Below are 15708 nucleotides of genomic sequence, written 5' to 3' on the forward strand. Positions count from 1 at the left end.
GTTAACTATCTTGTTTCTAGGCTTCAACAAGCCATGGGCAATCCATCCCTCCAAAGTGAAGTGCAACGGCAGCTTCGTGCTCATGGGATTCTTCAAGCTCTCCACCATGACGAGAGAGCACCTAGGAAGCCTCCTTGCGAGACTTCCAAAAGAGGCCTCTCTTGTTTGGGAAGAAGAAGAGGATCCAAATGAAGGGCGCAAAAATTTGCTTCTTGATGATGCATCTCCTTCCCAAAGGAGAATTCAAGAGCCTCCACCGAAGGAATGATAAAGAAGTGAGTCTCCTGCCACCTCGACGGAGATGGCTCCACGAAGACGGTGGGCTAAACGGTCTCCATCACCTCCAAAACGGAGAAGACCATCACAGACTTCTCCACACCATAATTCAAAGAGGGATGACAAAAAGCAAGAGAAGAAAAAGGCGAGAAAGAGGACACCCTCTTCTCCATCTTCTTCATCCTCTTCCTCTTATGAAAGTGCTGGTGAAGACAAAGAAGATTAAGGCAAGAAAAAGGCAAGAAAGAGGTCACCCTTTTCTCCATCTTCCTCAAATTCTTCACCTTATGAAGAAAGTGATGGTGCAACCTTTGAACGTGGAAGAGGTCGTCCAAGCTCAAGAAGTTCAAAGAGGGAGGGAAGAGAATCTCTTCCTTACCTACGATGGCACCTTTGGTGCTACGGAAAAAGTCTTGGCCTTTGTCCAACAGTTTGATGCAGTGTTTGGAGATGAGGGCTTCACAGAGTCCTCTAAGCTACGCCATGTAGGCATGCACTTTCAAAAATCTACCAGACAATGGTGGTCTAGCCTATGTGCCAATAGTGAAGCTCCAATAACATGGAAAGCTTTAAGAGCTTCCATTATGAAGCAGTTTTTGGCCACCGATGCCAAAAGCAAAGTACTCACCGAATGGTGAAGCTTGAAGCTCTCTCCATACAAATCCATTCACAAATATGTAGACAAGTTTTGGGACTTACAACTGAAAGCCAGTGTCTTCAAAAAGCTGGATTTTGGAGAGAGGAAGCAACAATTTTGTGCGAGCGTAACTGAAGAAATATCAGAGTATGTCAACTCCCAAAGGGCATGCACCATATCGGCGGTTATACACCATACTATGGCGGCTTCTTGAATCAATTTCCAAACAGGGGCTAAAAGAAATTCTAAGCCCATGAAAAACAAGGGTTCCAATTAGCCTAAGGGGAAGGACAATGTCCAAAAGTCTCCTAAGGGCAACTCCAACAAAGCTAAGGAGAAGAGAGTTTACAAAGGTAAAAACAAACTCTGTCTTGAAGAGCTTGATAGTTATCACAAGGATAACCGTTGTTTCAAGTGCGGCGAGCAAGGGCATGCGTACTGCACTTGTCCCCAAAAGAACACTCGCCATGAGCCTCCTAGGGCTACCTTGGTTGAAATCCAAGAGGAGGAAACTCACCACAAAGGATCTCCTCTATGCCATGATTGGGGAAAGGTAAGAACACATGATGCTTTTATTCTCTTTGACCCAGGGTCTGCTCACAATTTCATATCCACAAAGTTGGCCACCAAGCTAGACATACAAGCTTATGAGATGGGAGATGTCCTACCTCGCAGACGGTGCTTTCAAGGGGCAAGAAGCTTCAGTCACTCCCTTAATCGGGATATTGAGGCTTCATGTCCAAAGCTATGTGGACAAAGAGGACTTCTTTATCTCTCCTCTCAAGCATGAGGATGTAATCCTAGGGGCACCATGGTTTGATCGCATGGCTACCGATGTTAAATTCCCTAAAAGGCGAATCTCCTTTAGGTTCATAGATGCCAAGAAAATGGGTAACACCATACCCATTTTACATACACAAGCTTTCAATAAGTCAATAAAGAGATCTATTTCCATGTACATGTTTTTTGTTAAAGACTCTCAAAATGAACCTAATGTTTTAGCAAAAGAAAATATACACAACCAAAAGGAATTAGAGGTATCCAATTTTCTCAAGGGGTTTCAAGATGTCTTTATTAACGACATCCCTTGTGAGCTACCTCCTAAACGAAGCAATGATGACCATGCAATTGAACTTCTTTCAGGAAGTTCACCGCCTAAAAAAACTCCTTATAGAGTTTCTCAAGCTCAACAAGAGGAGATTATGCGGCAAGTGCATGATTTAGTTGAGAAGGGAATGGTTACGCCTAGCTCATCTCCATTTTGTTCTCCTGTGCTACTAGTGCAAAAGAAAGATGGCACATATTGCATGTATGTCGACTATAGAGCACTAAATAGGATCACTATCAAGAATAGGTTTCCCGTTCCACGGGTAGAAGACCTATTTGATAAGCTACAAGGGTACACCTACTTCAGTAGGATTTACCTAAAAAGTGGCTATCATCAAACAAGGATAGTTGATCAAGACATTGTAAAGAGCGCATTTCACACTACGTTTGGTCTTTACGAATACATTATCATGCCTTTTGGCTTGACCAATGCACCAGCCAAATTCAGCCACTTGATGGAGAAGCTATTCAGGCCTCATTGAACCTTTACTAGAGTGTTCTTTGATGATATCATCATCTACTCTTATTCATTAGATGAACACAAGCAACACCTCCAGGTAATATTTCAAGTTTTAAGAGAGAATGAACTTTATGTTAATCGAAAGAAAAGTGATTTTTTCTTAAAGAGATTCAGTATTTAGGTCACATTATCTCTCAAGCTGGCATCCAAATGGATCCATCAAAGTTAGAGGTAATAAAAGGATGGCCTAAACCAAGGAATTTTCATGAACTAAGAAGCTTTATAGGTGTGTGCATACTATAGACGCTTCATAGAAAAGTTCTCACTAATAGCAGGACCATTACATGACCTAACAAAGAAAAACGTTAGGTACACATGGTCTGCCAAGGAGAACAATGCTTTCAAAAAGCTTATCTCTCAACCTGTGCTTACACTACCGGATCTCTCAAAGCCATTTGAGGTCCCATGTGATGCTTGTGGTGATTGCTTTGGAGCTATTTTGCTCCAAGAAGGGCACGCCATAAGCTATGAAAGTCGAAGGCTCGACCCAGTTGAGCAAGCTCTAGGCATATATGAAAAGGAACTCCTCGCAGTTCTACATGCCTTAGACTCATGGAAGCACTATTTATTGGGGACTCCTTTCATTCTGCGTACAGATCACCAAAGTCTTAAGTACTTCATGATGTAGACCAAGCTCTTCGACAAAAAAATGAGGTGGGCATTAAAAGGAACTCCTCGCAGTTCTACATGCCTTAGACTCATGGAAGCACTATTTATTGGGGACTCCTTTCATTCTGCGAACGGATCACCAAAGTCTTAAGTACTTCATGACGCAGACCAAGCTCTCCAACAAACAAATGAGGTGGGAAAACTTTCTTTCGCAATTTCATTTTCATATTGCTCACATTGCTGGCAAGCATAATCAAGTAGCCGATGCACTCTCAAGATGGTCGAGAGTGAATGCGGTTTCCATAGCAACTCACAATGATCTATCTTCTATGATAGATGAGTATGCTATTGATCCCAATTGTGGAGATGTGATTTTAGCCCTTGCACTAGGGAAGAAAGAGCAACCATTTACTTTACAATATGGTTATCTTCTCTATGGCAATAGACTATGCATTACTAGCTCACTACGTGAGAAAGTAATGTATGAATCTCATGCTCCTCCTTATGCAGGGCATAGAGGGATTCAGTCTACCCTAAAAGGGATTGAAACATATTTCTATTGGCCTACCATGAAAGCAAACATACAAGAGTATGTTTCTAAATGTGTGGTATTCCAAAAGACGAAGTTTAATAGAGGGAAGCAACTTGGATTGCTTCAACCTTTGCCAATCCCTAATTCACCATGGGAGAGCATATCCATGGATTTTATCTTTGGATTGCCTAAGTCTATCCATGGGAATACGGGAATATGGACGATAGTGGACAGGTTTAGCAAACAAGATCATTTTATACCTGTCAAAAAGACTATCAAAGCCCATCAAATGGAAACCCTCTTCATATCACAAATCTTCAAGTACCATGGCTTGCCAATGTCCATAGTGTTGGATAGAGATCCTAGAATGACCAGTAATTTTTGGAAGGGTCTCTTTGAGAATTTAGGGACAAGGCTAAACTTCTCTTTAGCCTATCACCCACAAACGGATGGCCAAAGTGAAATAGCTAACCTAACAATTCTTGATCTACTAAAAGCCTATGTAACGGAAGTAGATCAAAGATCCCCATGGGAGAAGTACTTACCCTTAGTGGAGTATGCCTACAATAAGACTAAACATACTTCCACGGGAAAAGCACCTTTTGAGGTAGTTGAGGGAAGATAAAAAAGTCCCTTGCTACTTAAGGTACACGGGAAGATCTTTGCTGCAGATGAGTATAGCCGAGATCTACAAGAATCCTTCCAAAGATTAAGGATGCTATCTCTATCTCACAGCAAAGTCAAAAGGCTACTGTTGATAAGCACAAAAGAGCCCAAGCCTTTCCCAAGGCTCGATTAAGGCACACAACGGGCAAGAATCCTATGGGACACAAAAAGTACTATACTAAGTTAGCAAAAAGGTACTATGGTCCCTTCCAGATTCTTAGGTCAAGCAATGAGATGGCCTATCAACTCAAGTTTCCCAGCCATTGGCTCATACACAATGATTTCCATGTGAGCCTACTAAAGCATTACAAGGGAGAGCCACCTCAAGAACCAACTATTGAAGACCCACCGGAGATCGAGGACCAAGAAGAGGTGCTGCAGCCCGAGTCCATCCTCCAACATGAAGACGAGGTACTAAGAGGCGGTAAGACTATCCAACGATATCTTATTAAGTTTAAGAATGATCCTTTTGAAGATGCTAGATGGATGCAAGGCATAAATTAAAGAATAACCTAAACCTTGTCGATGCTTACAATGCTTCCCAAGAGTAAGCAAATGTAAAAATGTTAAAAATGAACAAAGTTTTTGTCTTATAAGACTCTCTTTTTCTTTATTGTGCACAAATGTGAAGTAGTATGCATGCTTAGATCAAGTTTGCGGAGACGACGTCTCCCAAACACCAAGTAGAGCTTGTCACTCTACTATGGAAGATTCATAGGACTAATGTGCAAACATGCTTGTGGGAAGCTTAGGCTCTCAAGCACCAAATGGACTAGTCATCCATTCTAGAGCGATGTCGTAGGGTAACATATTGATCCTCTACCCGCTAGAAAGAGGACTAATGAATATGCTTTATCTTCTCTACCCCATAGTCAAGGACGACTATGATTTCAAGAGAGAGGATCTATCATAATAACTAATATCTAATTCTCCTATATGATTATCTCATGTTAAACTGATCATTTAATGTGGGGAAGTGCCAGGGGAGAAAAAGCTAGAATATTGGTTAAGCTAGCAAACCGGCCACAGTAGGGATCCAAAGGGGGGGCCATCTTCAAAAGATCTATGTGGAACAATGGGCTTCAAAGACCTTAGGGTTCAGCCCATTAAGACTTCCAAAATGCTAAGGTTCTAAAATTCTAAGGTTGTGTCCAATGGTCAAAGGCGTAGGAAATTGGATGCTTTGTGTGTGTCCCAAAAAGTCTTCACAAACTACTACATAGGAGGGGGCGAGCCCAAGAAGTAGGGGATGAGAGAGAAACACACACACACACACACACACACACACACACACACACACACACACACACACACACACACACACACACACACACACAAGCTTCCTTTGTACACAAGGGGAAAGAGGGACACGTGTCAGCTCCCTAGGCCAGATGCCCACAAGGTGTACTCAAATCCTATTGGATGGCCTTGGAGGTGGACCAATGAAAATTAGGCTAGAGTAAATCTAGTTTAATTAATTTAAAAACACTTAATAAAAGAACCAATAGGAATTAAGCTCTCTAGAAGACTATTGGACAGTCTCCCAAGGGGTCCAATGAGCATTCATTAGCCCAATGGCTTGCCTGATTCCTATTGGCCAGGAGAAAAAGGGGTCCTATGAGAGTTTAATTGCATTTATTAATTACCTAAAGCTCTCAAAAAAGAGGAAAGGGGGACACATGTCAAAAGGCTATCACTTATGCTCTTGAAATCCTACTGGCTAAGCTTGGGGAGGTCCAAGAGGTGCTAGCAAGAGAAATTAGCAAGAGGGATTGACCAAGAGAGAGAGGGGGGGCTGATTTTTTAGAGGAATTATCCACACACACACACACACACACACACACACACACACACACACACACACACACACACACACACACACACACACACACACACACACACACACACTCACACAAGCTCATGTGTAGAGTAAGAAGACTTTCTCTCGCTTCTCAAGCTTTGAATGATGATCATTTTGGCAATTTTCACCAGTATTTGAAAAGCCATACCGGAAACATCTCTCATTTGGCTGATGACTCCTTGTAGAATGTTGATCATATACCTTTCTAATGGAGGAAGTTACATGCTAGCTTTTTGAGAACTGGGTAGTTCAACATCCTGGTCTTTTGCTTTGCTAGGTATAGATAGGCCAAAGGTTGGGTTGATTCTGATATGTTGGGAAGCGTTTCTATAGTATGTTTCATCAATGGGGCACTTCTCAAACCACTTCTTCCTCCATAATGGTAGATATTTGAAAATATTTAATGCATGTTCTGTTGTTATAGGTACATCCATATAATCCCCTTAATGATTGGGCTCTAGTGTTGGCAACATCTTTCTCTTCCATAGAAGTACTTCTTGCTTCGTCAGTGGAAGGGATATCCTTTCATGCCCGTGATTTTTGACGACTTCATCAAGGGTGATCATCAGAAGTTCCACCAACTCCAGTACCTTGAGTTCATATTGCATACATTCTTTGTGTGACGGGTCGTACACTTTTGAGATCCATCTTTGAATCTCCTCCCTAGCATCGGTTTTATCTTCTGTGTCATCAAAATCATGTAACCTTGCCTCTGTAGATGTGCTTGGTAGATCTACAGGGAGAAGGTCCGTGCTCACTTGCTCTTTGCCAGTCGTCGTCAGGATGAACTTCCACTAGTGTTGGCTGAGCCCTTATGGCACTAATGGCCATATCTTTCTATTGTAGTTCAAGGGCATGTGTTGCACTCTGGGCTACCAGCTCTTTCTTTGCTTTAGCCAATTGCTCTTTAAAAAGCTTAATCTCATGATCCGTTTGTATTTGAATTTCTTTAAACACCCTTTTAGTGAATTTGGGAATTTTATAATTCCCACTATGAAAATGAGCTTAAGATTTGACCACATGGAAAAATCTTAGTCAAAATTTTGAGAGCATGGCTCAGAGGAGATTTTCAAGTACTACCTTATGGAAGGATTTGACCTCAAAAAACACTTTGAGATTTGTCCATATGGCCAAATCTTCAAGACATTGGTGAATCCCAAATTTTCTTTAAAGTCTCAAACTCTCTAGTATGGCGTTTTTATGCCCCGTAGTCCTGATTTTTTGGTCATACTTTTTCTGAGTTAGAGCCTCCTTAAAATCCTTGAGATTTTGTAAATTTGAAGCAAAAGCTAATGAGGTAGAGATAGGGGTTAGGGTGTCTTGCATGGCCAAAAGTTGAGTGAGTGTTGTCTTGACCATCTCATATGAATCCCCTAGCTTGACACTCCTTTGCCGTTCTTTTTCAAGCTCTTCTTCTATCCACTGTTGCTTGATGTGTAGATTGGTGTTGGCTTCATTAAAGTCTTGAGCTTCCTTATAGTAATGGGTAGCTTTTCTCTTTTCCTTTTGAAGCTCAGCTTGTAATTCCAACTGCATGCCTTGAAGTTCTTCAATCTTTCTTTGTAGTTTGTGGTTTGCTTCTGTGTACTTTGCTGCTTCTGCTTTCGTTTCTTCTAAATCCAACTCTCTAAGGTTGTTGAGAGCCCTTTGATACTGGAATTGTAGTTTGATATTCTCAAGGTGCTCATCAATATCAAATCAATGCACCATTTTGTCTCCATCTTCTAATAATGCTTGAGAGTGGGGGGACAACGGTTTCTTATGTGATGCGTGTGGTCTACTAGAGGTGCTCCCTTCTTCATTTTTGCTTTGTGTTCCATTTTTTATTATTTCATGTGCTTGTTCTATTGTTTTTTTTAAGGGAGGGGAGGGGGGCAACTCACTCTTTTCTTGGTCCTTCAGCTTTGGTGTCTTCAAATATGGGTGGAATATTTGGCACTTGCTTTGGTGTGATTTTTGGTACTTTTCTTGCTTGGCAGTTACTTTGTTTTCCATTTAAATTCAAAAAATTGAACTTTTCTCTAAATAGTTGAGTAAAAACCAATCCTTTATCTCTCTAGTGGCTAGCAGTTCTCCCTCCTTCTCTCCTAAAAGAGGGTCCCTCCAAAAACGTGATGATCGTTCCCTCCCTCTCTCTCTACTATACCATATCTCACTTCTCTTCACTTCACCTTGCAAGTTTCTTCTCTTTCCTTCCTTTCAGTTTTCCCTCCCAAAATCTCTACAACAGAAGTTTCAACCCCCTTTCCCTCCTCAAGCTGAAGTTATCCATTTCTCCATGAGCCTCACTAAACACCTCTACCTAAAGCTAAAGATCTGCAACATATCCTTCTGCTAGATCATCCTCTTTCTTTCCTCAACATGTTTCCTGCTCCTTTTTCATTAAGCTCTCTAGAGAGGATCTACTTCCCTCTCAAGCTTTGCAACATTATCTTCCCCATTAATCCAACAAGTAAGTGGCATCCTTCGTCTTTGTGTACCCAAGTTTTTAACCTCAGCCCGCCTATCATCATTGTTATCAAAGGCAATCATTTTTTGGTGCTCTTTTGCATTCTCCTCCTCGGCTTGATTTTTTCTTCCACTTTTTCACTTACAACATCTTGTTGGTTGTGCTTTGAAATGGTCTCCATGGTGTTGATCTAGTATAGCTTCCAGATCTGATTGCCCAGTGGAAGAGGAATCCACATCGCCTTGATACCACTGAAACTAGGTGATACTAGTAAAACACAGAATTTAACTGCACATAATTGATACCACACATACTCGGATGACAAGCTGAAAAAACTTCAAAACAACATACAATCACCTACAAAGAGTAAGAGTGGTGGAATTATTTTGGCCTCTAAGGTAGGCAGCCTTGGCAGTATTTCTTTAATAATTATTGGTGCTCAACAATTTCCAATAACTCTCAACAACTAAGAGAACCCCCAATGAACTCAGGCTGGTTAAAAGTGGGACGTTAGGCACTTAAGTTGTTAAATTGAAATAGCAATTGGCATTAGCATGCTACTAAGAGCATCTGCATCAGTAAATGATGTTCCATGGCAGGATAGAAAAAGCATGTATGTGAGGAAATCTGGCTGTTCCATTACGATGCCACATCAGCTGCTACAAAATTAATAGGCTACGTCAATTGCCACGCCATCAATTGGCCATGTCAATAGTCCATAAAAGAGCGTGCGTGGGAGTATACATACATTGTTGACTAGCAAAAGCTACACTGGCCAAGTCCAATAAAATAGATAGGGGAGGGAAGCAAGGACACCGATTGCACAAGGAGAGAGGGAAGGAGGGGAGGATGGATGCTTGCACAGGCTTATAAGCATGCATCATTGTTTTCCTTGGAAATGGCAGTATGCAAAGATGCCTACACAAAAGCTAGTGCATGAGTTTTGTGCTTTATAGCCATTATTCATAGCTTCAACTGCATCTCTACTTTTTGTTTTCCAAAAGCATGAGAGACAATTTTAAACACTTGCCACACATTAGCAGTTCCTTTATGACAATTTCTTTTGAAATACTGTGTTGTTTATTTTCATAAGTTTTTCCCCCATGAAATGATATTTCCATTGGTTAACAAACTGTCCATAGGGCTACACCACCCCATTAGAGTATTTATTTCCATAAGTTGAGTGGCATACTAAGCAGGCATACAAGTGAAAAAAGAGGACCTTTTGGATTTACATCAAGTTATTCTAAAACTTATTTACAATAACTATCTGTAGCTGTGTTTCAGGTGCTGAAGGTTGGGTATTTGAACTTACGATGTAATCCTATGGAAGAGCTTAAAAGCTACAGAGAGATTGTCCTTAAATCACTTCTTTTTTTAACTGATGTGGATTGCACACCTGTTGATGCAAGTACACCTTCTTTAGCTTGGCCAATTCCAGTGAAATTTACCTTATGATATGATCAATGCAGCTTAGGTTACTTTATAATAATAAGTCTGGACAAAAGTCAACCAAGTGATTGATTGCTCATTTAATGTAGTATTGAAACTTCTGCTAGCTACTTGCTATGCTTATCACTTTTAGAAGAATTAATACCACCACATTTTATCCTCCATGAACATGCCTTGTTAATTCGGCAAAGGAGTCTTACCAAAGATTGTTAAGGGTGACTCCCTAAATCATGCACTATTGAATGGTCCATTATTTGACACCACAATGCAGCTTAGCTCAAGAGGTGCGCACAAGGTCTAAGGAGACACATGGCTCCTCGAACACACCATTCATGGATTTCAAGCAAGCACAAGACATCAAGAGGCTTGCGAAGGTGCAACACGTGTAATGTTGCTTCACAACTGAAGCTAGAGACAGTAGTGGCCCCATTGAGATTTTCTGCAAACTGTAACTTTACTCCTCTTGGGTCGCTCGACCCCGCCGGGCGTCCCGTGGTCTGTGGTGGTCCTATTGACCCTGGACACCCTGGTTTTGTAAAAAATCACCGTGATTTGTCCCCTGTCGATGCTTTTTTTTTGCACCTTCCGACCCCGCCGGGCGAGCCGTGCGTCGTGGTGGTCAGTTTAAATTTAAAATCTTGAACAATTCAAATATTTTAAAAAACCAATGTACAAAATCAAGTTCAACAATTGCATGGAATGGTAGAAATTTGACATTTGATATTATATGAGAAGATTACAAATCTCATCAAGAGAGAGTACATGTGATAAACTATTTCTTATGAAGTCATCCTTCATTTTGCAAATTGATTGCTAGAGCTCAATTTGTATTTTTCAATGTTACACGCTTAGCATGCACCATACAAGAAACACCATCCTGAAATAGCTGCACCAAAATGTCTTTGGGGGCATCCTATAGGCCAGTAAGGCTGCGTGTTGTATGTATGTAATAGAATCTCTATATTCATCCATTATCTCTCTCACCACCCGAGAGACCCGAGGGATTCACTATTAGTAATGGGAGGATGTCACCTGCGTGCATCAAAATTAGAGAAACCCCCCTATGTACGATATCTTACATGCTAACCTACCCCCCTACATACGGACAAGATACGGACGTTCTTGCAATGAGCCATCCCCCCCCATACGGATTTTTCACGGAATGTAATGACCTGCTATTTTATGTATGCTAGTAACATAACAATTTTAGAAGCACATGTTTTTGCAAAAATACATGTTGAAGTGTAGATTGTAGTGTGTTTTGCAATAGATGTTAAGAGAACAAACCATGAAAAGCAACAAATAGCCTCTCAATAGCCAAGAACCAAATCACCAAGAGCACTAGCAGCAATATGCTGACAAGGAAATTCATCTTGCACAACCTCAAGATGTTAGGAAATATGACGTAGCTAAATAGATATTTGAGTAGATTACTTAATGGAGAGGGATATATTTCACACACAAGAGATTATAGAGTAGAGAGAGAGAGAGTACACACGATATACGTGGTTCACCCAATGTGGGCTACGTCCACGGGAAAGCAGCCACTCAATGGCTTTAGTACTTCAAAACAAGAAGTAGTTTACAAAGGGATTATACCCTTAATGGAGATCCCACCTTGCTTCACTCTCACCACCTCACACTCACCTTGTTGCATCAACTTCACACTATAAAATGTGTGTAGAAATGGACTCCTTTTTTAGGCCAAAAGGGCTGCCCTCTCTCATGAGAGGCAGCCATGTGTAGCCGCCCTTGTGAAGATAAGTCCAAATCGGACCCTCCAATCCGCCCATGTGTGGCCGCCCTTGAGAAGACAACTCTGCTTTTGAATTCGACCACCGGCCACCGGCCATTGACTATCGGCCACCGGCCAACCAACCAACTGACCGGTCGTTTTCTGACCACTTTCCGACCGCCGGCCGGCCATATATTCCTGCAAAAAGGAATATTCCGGTGAAGCAAAAAAAAGTCTTGCCCCTGAATTTTGGCTGTGAAAATTTTGGTTTTCGACGAGTGATTTTCCTTCACGCACAATGGCTTCTCCTCATAATGGGGGCCTTACAAATGTGCGTTTTTACCAAAGAGAGAGAGAGAGAGAGAGAGAGAGAGAGAGAGAGAGAGAGAGAGAGAGCGAGAGAGAGAGAGAGAGAGAGAGAGAGAGAGAGAGAGAGAGAGAGAGAGAGATTGGGGGATCTATTGGAGATGACACCTTCACTCATCACCTCCACATTAGTACAAATTATGATCCCAAGATACATACATGAAGCTTCTCCATTCTAGACATTCCTTCTTTATATCAATTTGAGTATACAAAGCAGTGTTCCTAAGTGAAGTTGTAAGCTCGCACATCTTATTTAAGACACATTCTTAATTTTTTTGATTTGTGATTGACACACACGTTGCCCAATATTGCACTTTCTGACATGTCGATCGCTTGTGTGTGGCACGGGCCTAAGATAAAGCTCTATCATTTTGTAATGTAAGCCCATATCACACCAAGGCAATGGACCTAGCTGACCTAGTGGAGCTTGGGCGGCACCTGGAAAAGGTGTGCTAAGCTTTTTGAGCCTTTGTCATAGAAAGCACGAACGAGTGTGTGTATCAAATAGGAGATGATTACAATGATGGTTGTAAAGCTGGTATCGTGGGTGAAGGATAAGCTCTTGATCATGCCATTGGTGTTGCTATTGCGTTTCCATACGAATAAAAAGAAGAGAAGAGTGACTTTGATGATGTGAAAGAAGACAACAATAAATAAAATGAGGGTGCAAATGTGGAGACAAAGGCTATGCAAATGGTGGTATTGATGATGATGATGTTGAAGAGGCTAATGAGGGTATGAATGTCCAAGATATTGATGCCTAGTGGCTACATAGAAGAAGATTGGTCAAGTTTATTGTAGCGTCGACCCCAACAAATCTAGAAGCTTGTTGAAGAAGTCTAAAAGATGTTAGCTAAGGGAGAGGACAGGGAGGTACCATATTTTCTCATTGGTATAGCTATCTTAGTTTGCTAGTGGAGTAAATTAACTCTTTGAAGTACCAAGAACAACACCCTCATGTGAAAGATTCTTTAATTGGCTTGTTAGGGCATGTGTCTTATGGCATAAGCACTTAATATCCCCCCCCCCCCCCGCGGGGTAGGTCCCCCCCTCCCTTATGCATACCGTACAAGCATGAAATAATGGGGGACTACCCCTATTGTATACGCTTCTGTATGAGCTCTAAAAACCCCCCTCTTGTACACTCACGTGATACCATACAAAAATCCATAGTGAATCCCTCGGGTATTTTGAAAGGCACGTAACTTAACTCATGTCCTTTAACCATGTTGCACAAGGATAATCTACAAGCAATAGCAAATTCAACTACTGATTTTGAGGTAAAAAACAATTTAAGCGTCAAACAACACAAGCAATGCTCTATCTATCAATCTAACGATCAAAATCTATCTACATAATCAATTAGACTCATGATCTGTCTACCAATCTCATGGTCAAAATCAATCTACACTATCAATTTACAATAAGAAATGATGGTCTATGGTTCTCTATGTATCAACTTATGATAATCAATTCACATCATTCCAAACCAAAAAGGACATAATGACCTTAAAACAAAACATTTCAATCATATTGTGCTCACATCCTACTACATCGATTTATCTAAAGTGCAAAGTTTTGGCTTTCACACATTACAATAGTCGATAATCTCAATCACTTATAGAAAAACAATACATATAAATCACATCATTTCACATTGCAGTATATATTTATCTAAAGTTCAAGCTTACGGATTTCACACATTACGATAATCGATAATATTAATCAAGTCTTGAAAATGATTATCATTACAAAATGCACAAGCTACAAGAGCTACAAGTGACATTGCTAAATGATAATGAATCATAGACCTTGACAATTAACATATCTATATGAGTGCCAACATGAAGTTCTCACACATCTAAAAAAAGATCCCACTCTTTCAAAAGGAATTGGTGATGTTTTGCAAGATGTTTCAATGGGTGGAGCAAAAGCCAGAAGATTTTTGAGTAACCATGACAACAAACAAGTTGATGCTATGTGGAATTGCTGGAAGGATCTTTGTGTTATAACAACCAATGTCAAAAGTAGACCAGATGTAGCCAACAAACGCATGGAAGTGTGGAAGAAGCTCGACAATTTTTGAAAGTTTTGAGACAACAAGTTAGCTCTGCTACTTATGCATATGACTTTAAAAAGATAATAAAGCTTTTAATAACTGCTATTACAGATGCTTGGGGAGCAAAAGACATCACATATTACTTGGTGAGTATTCAATTACTTTCTAAAGGTAAGTCTGGATAGTATTTTACTTTGCATCCTATTGAGTTCAACTAACTTTTTTTTTATTTTTAGCATATTCTGTATCTACATGGACCATATTTTGCAAAACAAGGACCCCTTGCAACATGGAATACTCAAGGAATGGAAAAATCTCACTATCAAGCGAGGACTTCTTTTTTCAAATGTACAAGAAAGGGAGGTGGACAAAGAAGGAGCAATGCACTAAAGGAATTATTCAATTGGTTCTATAGGAGGCAATTACAACGGATGAGATCAAACAACCATGCTGCTCAACCACAGATCTGAGATTAATGCTTCACTTTGAAACTTTGTACTAAATCTTTCTAAAGAGATCCAAATTCAAAAAAGATATTTTGGTGCAAAAAATTGTCAAATTTACGTCAGTTTTTGATTTTTTTAATATCTCTAGGCATGTCACCCCTATATCTCAAAAACTTTCTTCTTTTATAGCCCCCAAGAAGGTTGACATTTGTCTCCTCAGCTGCTGTTGCTACATAGCTAGAGTAGCAAAGAAAGTATCCTGCTCTTGAGGCATTGAATCCTACAGCATATCCAAACATTCAAAGTGCTGCTGCTCTCTCAAGTAGCATGATCTTGTTTGCATTGATTTGAAGGGGAGTGTACCCTAATAACCGTGACAATATCTTCAGTGCAAACATTGGCAACTCAGGATCTTCAGAATACTGCATGTGGAAAGCACAGAAGGTGGCAATATCCAATGTAGGCATGTAGTGCATGAGAGAGGAGGAATTGATAAAGATCTCTATTGATAAAGAAGTAGGGAAGGTTTGGAATAGTAAGGGAAGCTTCAGATACCTCTACCTCATCTGTTGGCTCATCAATGACAGTACTAGCTCTAAATTGAGAAACATCAAAATTTGCACTCTCCTGCTCCTCATCTGCAACATCAACTTCCTCCTCTTCTAGAATTTCACTTTTCTCAAGCTGCAAAACTGTGGAAACATTTTTATTTGTTGCCTCATCTGTATCTTTCACTTCATCAGCTTTGCCTTGCATGTCAACTTTAAGGAACAAAAAGAAAAGAAAAGCAACTTCTTTTGGAACAAGGTTACAAGGTTTTAAATGTAATTGACAAGAAATGGTAGGTGGACAAACAAAGGAAGTCTTCCTAGAAAATCTTCCAAACCTCCTTGTTACTTTTCTCTTCTGAATTGAGTTTGTAGTATATTCGGTTAGATGACAATAAGCCTTCCCATCTAAAACCAAACACTTGCCTTCAACTGCCTCTTCAAA

This window comes from Adiantum capillus-veneris, chromosome 14, assembly GCF_014529385.1.
Source record: "Adiantum capillus-veneris isolate H3 chromosome 14, ASM1452938v2, whole genome shotgun sequence".
Lineage (NCBI taxonomy): Eukaryota > Viridiplantae > Streptophyta > Polypodiopsida > Polypodiales > Pteridaceae > Adiantum > Adiantum capillus-veneris.